This window comes from Physcomitrium patens, chromosome 26, assembly GCF_059467195.1.
Source record: "Physcomitrium patens ecotype Gransden chromosome 26, ASM5946719v1, whole genome shotgun sequence".
Lineage (NCBI taxonomy): Eukaryota > Viridiplantae > Streptophyta > Bryopsida > Funariales > Funariaceae > Physcomitrium > Physcomitrium patens.
In genome coordinates, this window is record NC_143435.1 from 1,718,272 (window position 1) to 1,731,333 (window position 13,062).

Genomic DNA, 13,062 nt, shown 5'->3' on the forward strand with positions numbered 1-13,062 from the left:
CACTATCATGATTTTCATCTTTTCTTGAATGACAAGATCCAATATTGGATAATCTAGAGGCTTTTTTGGCGGAATTTTGATCCATGTATAGAGAACATGATGCAATTCGTGTTGCAACCAATAAGATCCATATTTTATGACAAGACAATCGATCAATAACGTTATATGCTTCACAATTTTGACAACTTGCAATTGATATCAAGTAGGATGATGTTGCACTTATTAGTCAATTTCTCTGTCGATTACAATATGAGGTAAAAAAATTAATACTCAACTTACCTGATTCTCAAACATTGAGTCAAGTAATTGATTTTGCTATGAAGTGCGACAATCACCTTTTTAAATTTCAATTTGAGAATTTTACAAGTGCACCTCAACGTAACTATAATTTAATAGCAATACCAATATCTCTTCAACACATACATTCGGAAGTAGAGGATATGCAAATTGATGCAATACATTTCAAACTTCTTATTGAACAAGAAAAGACTCATTGTTGTCAAGAAGGATTATGTTTATATTGTGGAGAATCAAAACACACTATTCAACATTGTCCAAAGAAACGACGCAACCACAAAATGAGGAGTATGGTTGTGAAAGAAGACAATATGTCAGAAAACGAGTTTGTCTAGCTACAATAGAGACCGTGTGGCTGGAACTTGGCACAACATCTAGTAAAGGTTCTATTCTCTCCTCAGAATCCTCTCTTTCTTTTACATTAAATATCATTTTAGGACCTAAACATTATAAAGTCTGTGCCTTGTTAGATTCAGAAGCCTCAGTGTATTATTTAGATAAAGAATTTATTAAAAGACATAGCATATCTTTAGTAAAGAAAATTAAACCTGTTCATGTAGAAGTCATAGATGGTCGTCCATTGTCTTCTTGAGATATTACTCATGAAATCTTTCCTATAGAAATAATAATTAATGGTCATAATAGCTTTGTAGTATTTAATATCATTAGATCTCCCTCTAATCCAATCATTTTAGGTTTATCGTGGTTAAAAAAATACAACCTTTAAAAAGATTGGATTTCTCAAACTCTTACTTTCTCTAAAAGTATAACTACCAATGTAGTTAATCAAGTAGAGAGTCATAAGTCCAGTTCAATTAAATCTGTATATATAGGTACAAAAGCTTTCTTGCATGTTGCTATGAAAGAATCACCATATATTATTTATGCCACGCTCGTTTTTAATGATGCAAAAACTTCACGTGGCATTCCAAGTCAATATCAAGAATTTCAAGATGTATTTGAAAAAAAAAATGTGCATACACTCCCAAAACATCATTCCTATGATTGTTCAATTGACCTTCAAGAAGGAGCACAATTGCCATTTGGACCAATCTACAATTTATCACAAAATGAGTTGACTGAACTCAAGGAGTATATTGAAGAAAATCTAGCCAAGAATTTCATACGCCATTTTAAATCTTTGATAGGAGCTCCAATTCTTTTTATGAAGAAAAAAGATAGATCATTGTGGATGTGTGTTCATTATCAAGGACTCAACAAGATTACCATCAAGAACAGGTATTCAATTCTTTTAATATCTAGACGTCTTGATCAGTTGAATCAAGCTAAGATCTATACAAAAATAGATCTCTGAGGAACATACAATCTAATATGCATGAAAGAAGGAGATGAATAGAAGACTGTGTTTCAAACTAGGTATGGACATTTTGAATACAATGTCATGTCTTTTGGACTTACAAATGCAACAGTAGCTTTTCAACATCTAATGAATGATGTTTTTCAAGAGTTTTTGGACGATTTTGTGGTTTGTTATCTAGACGACATCTTGATCTATTCTAAGAATCCAGAGGAACATGAACTTCATATTCGTCATGTGTTACAAAAATTAAGAGATGTGAGACTCTATGCTAAGATAGAAAAGTGTGTATTCTACACTACTCAAGTCAATTTTTTAGGTTACATCATTTCAAATGATGGATTTATGATGGATCTTAAGAAAGTTCAAACTATTATAGATTTGAAGATCTCAGAAATAGTAAGAGATGTCCAATGCTTTTTGGGATTTTCCAACTACTATCAGATCTTCATCAAAGACTTTTCTCGAGTTGTAGCTCTACTTACACGTTTGACTTGTAAAGACAAACTTCAATGGAATCAAGAAGCAGAAGTTGCTTTTGAATCTTTGAAGATAGCATTTATTTCTACACCAATCTTGTATCGTGTTGATTTTTCCAAAGTGTTCTTTATAGAAACGGATGCATCAAACTTTGCTCTGGGTGCGATTTTGTCACAAATGGAAACACATGACAAACTTCATGCATTAGCCTTTCATTCATGAAAATTCTCAGTAGTAGAAATCAATTATGAGATCCATGACAAAGAACTTCTTGTAATTGTGGATTCTTTTCAAGAATGGCGTCATTATCTAGAAGGCGCTTCCAGTTTGGTCACCGTGTATACGGATCACAAGAACCTTGAGTATTTCATGTCAACATGCGTATTAAATCATCGTCAAGTCTAATGGAATATGTCTTTATCAAGATTCGATTTCATCATCACTTATCTACTACAAAAACAACAAGGTTTGTCCAATGCCTTGTCTAGATGTTCTTATCTTGTACCAAAAGAAAGAGATGCAGCTTTTGAGCAACAAAGAATGGTTTTCTTGAAGCCAGAGGAATTTCATCTTCGAGCAATAAAATCAACATTGATTGTTGATTTAACTTTTTTTAAGCAAGTCCAATTAAATATGTCTTTAGACCCTCTTATTCATGATATCAAGAATAATTCTTCTAAATCTCATGATCCCTCAAAATTCGAGTTCAAGAACAACCTACTCTAATTCGAATGACGCTTATATGTTCTAGTAGGAGAAGCTTGTTTACATGTTCTTCAAGCTTGTCACGACTTCCTAGTAGTAGGACTTTTTGGATACAATAAGACTTTGGAGCTAATATCTAGGAATTTTTGGTAGCTTCAAATGTGGAAGGCAGTCAAAGATTTTGTACAATCATGTGATGTTTGCTCAAGATCAAAAATTCTTCATCATCAACTTTTTGGACTTCTTCAGCCGTTATCCATTCCAAAACAACTATGTTCTTCTGTTTCTATGGACTTCATCACGGATCTTCCAATCTAAGGTTCTTATGACTCTATATTTATGATAGTAGATCATTTCACCAAGATGGCACATTTTGTACCATGTATAAAATCTATCACAGGTGAAGAAACAGCTAAGCTCTTTCTTGACAATATCTATCCCTATCATGGATTATCCAAGGATATTATATCAAATAAGGGAACTCAATTTGTATCAAGATTTTGGCGGACTCTTTTCAAGATTCTTAAAGTGGATATAAAACTATCTTTGATATTTCATCCTCAAAATGATAGACAAACAGAGCGTGTTAATCAAGTTTTGGAGCAATATTTAAGATGTATCATTAATTACCAACAAGATGATTGGACAACTCTTTTGCCATTGGTAGACTTTGCTTACAATAATACGATATATTCTTCTATAAAACAAACACCTTTCTTTGCTAATTATGGTTATCATCCACGACTTAATACTTTTAACTTTTTAAAAGTTGATAATCCTGTTGTGAAAGATTTGGCGATTCATTTGTCAAAGCTATATGCAATGATGAAGGCGCAGTTAAAAGAAGCTCAAGAACAACAAAAGATCAATGTGGATGTGTATCGTAAGGATCAACTACCATTCTACTTGGGTGATAAGGTATGGCTACTTCATCGCAATATCAAGACTACTCGTCCTTGTGACAAGTTGGACTATCAAAGGCTTGGACCATTTTCTATTTCTGCACAAATCAATCTAATTGCATATCGTTTACATCTACCGGAGTCAATAAAAATCCATCTAGTATTCCACGTATCTCTTCTTGAACCATATAAGACAGTGGACATACCAAGAAGACGACAAGCTCTACCTCCTCCTATAGAAGTGGACAATAATGAAAAGTTTGAAGTAGAAGAAGTCTTAGATTTAAAGCAGCGCCAAAATAAATTAAAATATCTTGTCCATTGGCACGGATGTAATATTAGTGAATGCATTTGGGAGCCAGTTAAGAATCTTGCAAATGGAACAAAGGTGATGGAGGCTTTTCATCGACGAAATCCATCAAAATCAAGATGAAAACCTTTTTTATAAAAGAAACAAAATCTGGGCAAGCAAACATTCTACTTTCAATCCTTGTTTGTAGCTTCTTTGTAGTTGTGACGCTCAGGTGATGGAGAACCAAGAACGAGTGGATTTGACTCAAGAGCCTTCATTTGCTGACCTATCAGAAAAGACATTATGATTGTTACAATCTTCAAGACGATGCAATCAAGATAAAGATCTTCAAGAAGGACATATTCTTCCTCGAATAGATGGCGAGATACAACGTGTTTGGTATCACGACTTGGGAAGGGACTCCCGATGTTTGGTGATTTTACTAGAAGTAGGAACAATTCCTAATGGTGTTCTAAATATTCTATTTGAAAGAAGTTATGAAGGCCTCAACAATGATCAAATTATTGGATGGTCTTCCTGCCTTGGTATGAGACACTACTAATGGTTGAGAGGCCCTATCAATCATCTTCAAAGAGAATAAAGATCAGAGTATGTTGCGAATATAATTCATCACATCATAGATTTTCTCAACATATGATGACTACTCCTCCTGGAACTTGTTCCTAGAAGGTAGGTTAATGTCACGGACATACTCAAGTAAGCCAATAACTACATATATAAATAAGTAGAAGTAAGTAAAAGTAGATAAAAGAAAGATAATTCTATAGTATTTGGTATGAAAGCTTCTTAGAAGCTTTATAGATGCTGCTTTGACTTTATAGGTGTCTTTAATTGATTTTTTGGATTAGAAACGTGGTCAACAAGTTGGCGATATGCCACACATGTTGTTAGCTTGAAGACTAAGCTAACAATGTGGCCCACACGTAGAAAAATTTGCCTTGTAAGTCAAGGCATGTGTCCTACAAAGTCAACACATATTGGAGGTCCTATAGAACGTCACCACGTAGCGCCTAGTTAGATAGTATATATAGAGACAAGAGTGAAGCCTTCTTCACTCTTGTCAACTTCTTTCTTGTTTCTAGTCTAAGTTGAAGAGTCTTCATATTTTTTAGTCTTTGGCAATAGCCATTCCAATTTTTCTTTCAATATACATACTTGTTTATTTATATTTTGTTATCTTTCTTTGAGTGAAGGCTCACTTGTCTGAATTATTTTTTTATCGAGTTCTTTTCTTTGATAGTTTGCTAACTATCATTTATAAATAAGTGGTCATATTTTGAGTACGGTATTGTAACATGGGCAGTATTTTAATGAGTCAAAAAAATACTGACAAGCCTAGTTTTCAATAGACTTGAGGAAGGTGGTGGTTTTAATACTCAAGTAATATAAAATTTTTGATAAACCTAAGAAAGGTGGTGGTTTTAATACTCAAGTAATATAAAATCAATAAAGACTTTCATTCTATAATTACAGTATTGACATTTATTTTTAAATACCTAATCATAGTTTTCTATTTTGCATGAGATTGACCGTAAATACTGATTGTTATCACTTTATGATCAACAGCCCTCCCATTAGTGTTCAATTTTTATAATCGCAAATCTTTGTCCTAATGTCCCAACATAATAACTTTTCAAGCATCCGAATTAATAGTGGCAAAACAACTATCTCTTCTAAAGATTAGGAAAACTATGACTATGATTGGAATTCATCCAAAACGAATAGGCATACAATGACACAAGGGACACAATCCAACCACAATATATGATGCAATAGTACGTCAAAAATATTGACACTATAAAAAAAAATATATATATATATATATATATATATATATATGAAAAACCAATTTTCAAATAAAGAGTATACCAAAACCTTGGTTTAAAGTCTAATGAATAAGTCCAAGAGGCCAAAACAAGCATTAAACTAGAAAATTTGCAAACTTACTCAACAACACCCAATTACTTCGGATAAGCTTCTCAGCTCCTCCAGCCAACTATGCAACTCAAAACGAAATTGCTTCGCCTTCACAAGCGGCACCCATCATGACTCGCACCGTTTTCAAAACCTCACAAGTCCGCCTAGTTCCTTCTCCCCTCCTTCAACCATCCAAATTTATAAACCTATCACTCATATGATCCAAATTTGTAATCCACTGGAACTGTAGATGTCCAATGACACTAGTCTAATCTCTTCTTGACTCCTCAAGGTCTGAAAATTGCTACACATCATGACAAACTCGAAATAGAAAGAGAAAAAAAATGAAAAGTAAGGCATTGCTGAGGTGGGTAGTACCAAAATGAGCATAGAATCCACACACACATATGGAGTGAAAGAGAGAGGGAGAGAGAGAGAGAGAGAAAGAAAGAGAGAGAGAGAGAGAGAGAGAGAGAGAGAGAGAGAGAGAGAGAGAGAGAGAGAGATGAGGGAATAGAGAGAAAGAAAGAGCCAGAGGGATCAAGTGAAGATAGAGAGATAAGGTAGGGAGGAAGAAAGGGATAAAAAATGAAGAAGTAGAAGAGAAAAAAAAACTCATGTGCGAGGTGGTATAAGGGTCTAAATGATCAGATGCTTGCACTTGTGAGTCAAAAGATTTGGAGCCCCAACAATCCCCAAGCCCAGCGGAAAGCCATGGCGAGGTAGTAAAGGAGCGGTTGGACGGGCCACCTCCCTCACACTAAGGGGCCATACGATGCAAGGACAATGTGCGGTGTGTGAGAAAGTCTTTGGAGTCCTTGTCAAGTCTCGGGTGATTTGGAGGAGTCACGAGAACTCTGACAGCCACCGGAGTTGAGTTTGTTAGCGTCTTAAGTCTGGAATTATAGGGACTGGACTATGGTGACAGTATCCGGAAATAGGGACCAGTTCACGGGGCTAGCACTAACGAGATTTTTTGTTGGCTGTGTCTCAAGGTGAAACCAAATGATAACTAGAAGAAATCCATTACATGTAGTATCAGAGCCTATTTTAGATCGGAATTGAAAAGTAGTTTGGAGGAAAATTTGTGGAACCAATTGTTGGACTAAAACAGAGGAGCATTAGTAAAAGATAGAGAAAAAAACTACCAAAACTGCCTTTCAACGATTAGATAAGGATGAGATCCTTGAGATTGAAGTATAAGTGGGTCAAGAAGTAACCAAACCAAAAAGGAGGTTGATGAAAAAGAAACCTTTGCTTGAAGAAGAACTTTCTCCTATCCAAGTGATGGAAAGTGAAGAGGAAGCTCAAGGAGAGCAAGAGAAGTTTCAACAAACCTTGCAAGAAATTCAGGAACCTCAAAGTGATGAAGAAGAAAGTGATAAAGAAGAAAGGAATCCTAGATCACAGAGGCCTACTTCTTCCAAAACCTCCAAAGATTCAATAGAAGAATCAAGAGTAGAGAGACAAAGTGTTGTCTGCCTTGATGAAGTTGAGAAAATAGTTGTGAGATTGATGGAAGTGAAGAACAAGGAGTTTGAAAAGAAGATGGAAATAAACCAACTTCTAATAGACTCTTTAATGAAAGAGAATGTGAGAAGGGAGGCCTTGCTTGAAGGTCAAAAGGGTAAGTTAAGTTCTCATAGAGCCAAAACAAATCAACCAAAAAAGTGTAAAGGCACAAAGTACAAAAGAACAATAAGAAGGTTTCTTAAGAAAATCAAACATTGGCACTTAGCCAATGATATTGAAAGTGATGTAGATAAGATAAGGACCTTATCTGCATTACTTGAAGGAAATGATTTGGATTGATTTGATGGGAAAATCAAAACAAATCCTAACTATGCCAAAGAAACGACTTGGATTGAGGTTTGTGAGGAACTGATAGGAAGGTTTGATAGTAAGTAGCAAAACTTCATTGAAGGATTGCAACTTCTCAAGCTAAGGCAAGAAGGAGGAAAGGCCTCACTTCTTAAATATGTTGGTGAGTTCCAAAACCAACTAACATATTCTCAAGTAGACTATCATAAGTGTTTATTGCTTTTCTTTTATAATGGATTGAATGTTGCAACAAGAAAGAAATATTGGGAAAGGAAAACCATACCTATCAATATTACTAATGCCTTTGTCCTAGCTTCTCAACTTGAATTGGAAGAACAAGATGCGGGTCATTATGAACAAAACACTATGTTCAAAACATAGGAATGAAAGGCTAATTTTTAAAGGGGAACTAGGCTCTTCTATGGAAGTAAGAAATCATCTTTTCTCAAGAAAAAATTTGAAGAAGGTCCTTCTTAAGTTGAGAAACTTAAGATCAAAGAGAGACAAGGAAGTGGCACTAAAAAGACAAAAGTAAGTTCGTCTAATGTAACTTATTTCTAGTATCAACAAAAAGTACATTATGCAAATGACTGTAAGAATGAAGAAGTGCCTAAAAAAGTAAGTGAACTTCCTAACACTTCTTTATCAAATAAGACTCTTGAAGTACATTGTCTTCAAGTTATGAGTCTTAGTAAAAAGATTTTGATTAAAAAAAGAGGTTTTCAAGGAAAACTCACTTCAATTACTTTACACAAGAAACTCATCTATCTCAATACTAAAGCTGGGAATTGTAAAACCTCCATGTTGATTGACATAGGAGCAATCAACTTGTTTATGAATCCAACTTATGTCCAAAGGCCCAAATTGATTCAAGAAGAAACCAAGAGGGTAAAAATTTCTTTTACAGAAGGCGAGGAAGTGACCAACTGAGTTGTAAAGGATGTGAAGTTTAATTGTCCAAACCATAGGTTTCAAGAAGACTTCTTAATCTGTGACTTTAGTGGAATAGATGTAGTTATAGGAAATACTTTGTTGAACTTCTATGGAATTAAACTTAGATGGAATTCCAAAATAAGAATAGTCATGGTTAGAGAAAATAAAAAAGTAGTAGACTTACCATTTACAAACTTTCTCATGTTCTATCAATCTAGGATTTCTATAGTATCTTAGAGAGAATTAGAAGGGGAACAGTTCTCTTCCACTTAAAAAGTTTTGATGTTGATTCAATTGATGATATAAAAAGTATTTCTTTTTTTAATAATAATGAGTTGATAGAAATAAATTCTCATTGTACAAACTTAGTTACTGATCTTATGTATGAATATAGAGATGTTTTGATAATGGAACTTCCAAAACAACTTCCACTAAGTAGGATGGTGGATCATAAGATAGATTTGGTACCACGGTCACAATCTCCAAGTAAAGCACCTTATCAGTTAAATCAAAGGGAGTTGAGTGAATTCAAAGCATAGCTTAATGAGATGCTTGAAAATGGATATATAAAACCAAGCAAATCTCCATTTGGAGCTCCAATCCTCTTTGTAAGTAAAAAAGATGGAAAAATGAGGATGTGCATTGATTATAGAGTCTTAAATAAGATGACTATAAAAAACAACTATCCACTTCTGAGAGTCGATGACTTATTGGATAGATTAAGTGATAGTAAACATTTTAGTAAGATTGATCGTAAAAGTGGGTATTATCAAATAAGGATCGCTCAAAAAGACATTGAAAAAACTACTTGTAGAACCAGATATGGTCCCTATGAGTTTGTAGTAATGCTTTTTGGGTTGTATAATGCACCTGCTACCTTTACTACTTTAATGAATTCAATATTTCATAAGAAAAGTGATGAGTTTGTAGTGGTGTACATTGATGATATTCTGGTTTTTTCTAAAAGTGAAGAAGACCATAGACTACACCTCAAGATAGTTTTGTAGAAACTAAGAGACAATCAATTGTATGCTAACTTAAAAAAAAAAACATGTTTTTTTTAGGAGAATTGGAGTTTCTTAGGTATATCATCAATGGAGAGGGAATAAAATCAGATCCAAAGAAGATTGAAGCAATAAGAAATTAGGAAGTACCAAAAACTTAAAAAGGAGTGAGGTCCTTTTTAGAACTAGCAAATTATTATAAGAAGTTTATAAGGAACTTCTCCAAAATTTCTAGCCCTCTTACTAGTCTCTTGAAAAAAGATAACAACATTATTCAATGGAATGATAATTGTAATGCATCTTTTCAAGAAATCAAAGATGCCTTAGTATCAAGTCATGTCTTGTTCTATCTTAAGTTTGATATGGAGTTTGAAATCCATACCAATGTAAGTGATTTTGCGATAGGAGGAGTCTTAATGCAAGAAAAGAGATTGGTGGCTTTTGAAAGTAAGAAGTTGAGTGGAAGCCAACTAAGATGGCCAACACATGAGAAAGAATTGTTTGTAGTGGTATATTGTTTGAAAGCTTGGAGACACTACTTGAAAAGTAGAAGAACCAAAGTATACACTGACAACATTTTTTTAAAGTATTTTACTTCCAAAGTCCAAGCCTCACCTAAAGAATTGTGGTGGTATGATGTGATAGTGTCAATGGATATTGAACTAATTCATAAACCGAACAAAGACAACTTAGTGTCTGATGTATTAAGTAGGAGAGAGGAATTTATGGGAAAAAAACTCCATGACTCAATGACATTAAAGACTATAGTGAATAATGATGATTCCGTCTTTATAAAGGATATTAAGAAAGATTATGAGCAAGTTAAGGATGCATTTGAAATTAAAAAAGCCTTTGCTCAAACTAAAACTACAAAGAAAAAAAAGAGACTTATGGGAGTCTTTTTTATAAGAAATGGATTAATTTGGTTTAAGCAAAGTAGACTCTATGTACTAGAAGATAAATGGAGAAGAAAACTAATGTATGAAATACATGATTCTTCATGTGGTAGACATAGAGGTAGGAAAGTCACATGTAAAGAAGTAACAAAATCCTACTATTGGCCCTCTGTAAAAGAAGTGGACCAATATGTGAAGAGCTGTTTAGTTTGTCAAAAGAATAAACACTCTATTCAAGCAAAGAATGGACTCTTAGAACCATTACCTATTCTATCTCTACTTTATAGAGATATTTCAATGGACTTCATAACTAGCTTACCAAAATGTGGTGAAGTTAACTCCATAATGGTAGTTATTGATAGATTCAGCAAAATTGCTAGGTTTGTATCAATGACTATGTTTTCGAAGGATTCAAAGGAGGCAATGGAAACTACCCCAGAATTAATAGCAAATATATTCTTTGATAATTGGATCTCTTTGTATAAAGTGCCAACCTCAATTGTGAGTGATAGAGATGTAAAATTCACATCTCAATTTTGATAGCATATTATAAAGAAGCTAGGTTCTAAGATAATATTAACTACTACTTAGCATCTACAAAGGGGTGGCCAAATTGAGAGACTCAATGGAATTCTCTCAATGTATCTAAGGCACTATGTGGCAAGTGATGATAAGAATTGGGTCAAATGGATGCCTACAGCTGAGTTTAGTTATAATACAACTCAGAATGTGTCGTTAGGAAATACACCATTCCAAGTAGCTCATGGTTTTAATACACTTCGACCTATAGATTTGGTAGGAGTGAGACAGAGTGATGAAATAGTTTCGGATTTTTATTCAATTAAAGGAGCTAAGTAGGTGGCAAAAAGAAAAGCCATATTACAAACCGCTAAAGCTAGACAGAAATTGGCCAAAAGAAGATATAAGAAACAAGCATATAGGTATAGAAGGGATGTGCAATTTGAAAAATTAAATAAAGTTTGGTTGAATACAAGCAACCTCACTTGCCTAACACACATTACTCCCAAATGGACCCAGAAATAGGCAGGTCCTTATGAGATTGAAAGAGTGCTATTCAAGAATGTCTATATATTAGACATACCTAAAAGATTGAAGTGGCATTCAGTTTTCCATGTAAGTGTTCTCAAAAAATTTGTGGAGGATGGAAAAGGCTTCCACAAAGAGAAGGCAAGAATTCCACTTGAAGAAGAAATATGGGATCAAACCATGGGACAAGTAGAAATGATACTTGATAAGAAATGGATGGATGTTAGAGGAGTTCAATACTTGTATACTTTCAAAGGATATCCTTGTATACTTGTATACTTTCAAAGATACTTGTATACTTTCAAAGGATATCCTTATATACTTGTATACTTTCAAAGATCCAAGACTACAAGGAAGCAGATCAAAAACCACTAAAGGATAGGTTGGTTAGTTGATTGATAATTTGAGAGAGATTAATAGAAAAGGTGATCAAGAAGATGAGGGCATCTTCACTCCAAAGTGGAGGAGGATCACAACTTATGTGACTTGTAAAAAAAAAAAAAAAAAAAAAAAAACTTGAAAAAGAAAATGGTAGAAGTTTTCAAGAAATAAAAGATTTTGAAAGGATTCCAACCCGAGGAGACTTCATAGAGGGAAATCTTAAGAAGCTTGTTTGAGGTGGATACAAGACTTTGAGCAACTAGGCCTAAACGGTTGGCCTTTTCTAAATGGGTTTCATATTGAGTGATAGCATGTCACTTCCATATGGTAGGGAAGGGTATTAGGGTGAGGCGGATCCTAATTAAGGGGTTCCACAGCCGCGGCTAAGTCTAAGTGGGGAATAACATCCCTATTATTCACATTGGGAGATGTGAACTTTCAAAATTCATAGAATTGAGAAAACTTACATCCGTTTTCTATTTTTTTATGACTTATGTGACTTCCAAAGTAGAGGAGGATCACAACTTATGTGACTTGTAAAAGAAAAAAAAAAAGAAAAAGAAAAAAAAAATCTTAGAAAAGAAGATGGTGGAAGTTTTCAAGAAATAAAAGATTTTGAAAGGATTCCTGCCCGAGGGGACTTTGTAGAGGGAAATCTTAAGAAGCTTGTTTGAAGCGGATACAAGACTTTGAGCAACTAGGCCTAAACGGTTGGCCTTTTCTAAATGGGTTTCACATTGAGTGATAGCAAATCACTTCCATATGATAGGGAAGAGTATTAGGATAAGGCGGATCCTAATTAAGGAGTTCCACGGCCGCGGCTAAGTCTAAGTGGGGAATAACATCCCTATTATTCACATTGAGAGATGTGAACTTTCAAAATTCATAGAATTGATAAAACTTAAGAAAGTTGAAGGCAAAAGGAAATTGCACAAGAAACGCGAGAAGAGGGTAGCGTCTCATCTCAATAAGGAATTAGTAAATCCTCATCTACCCCTACAACCTTCTGAATGACTAGAAGTGTAAATGGAGGCTAAGTAGTTAAGGA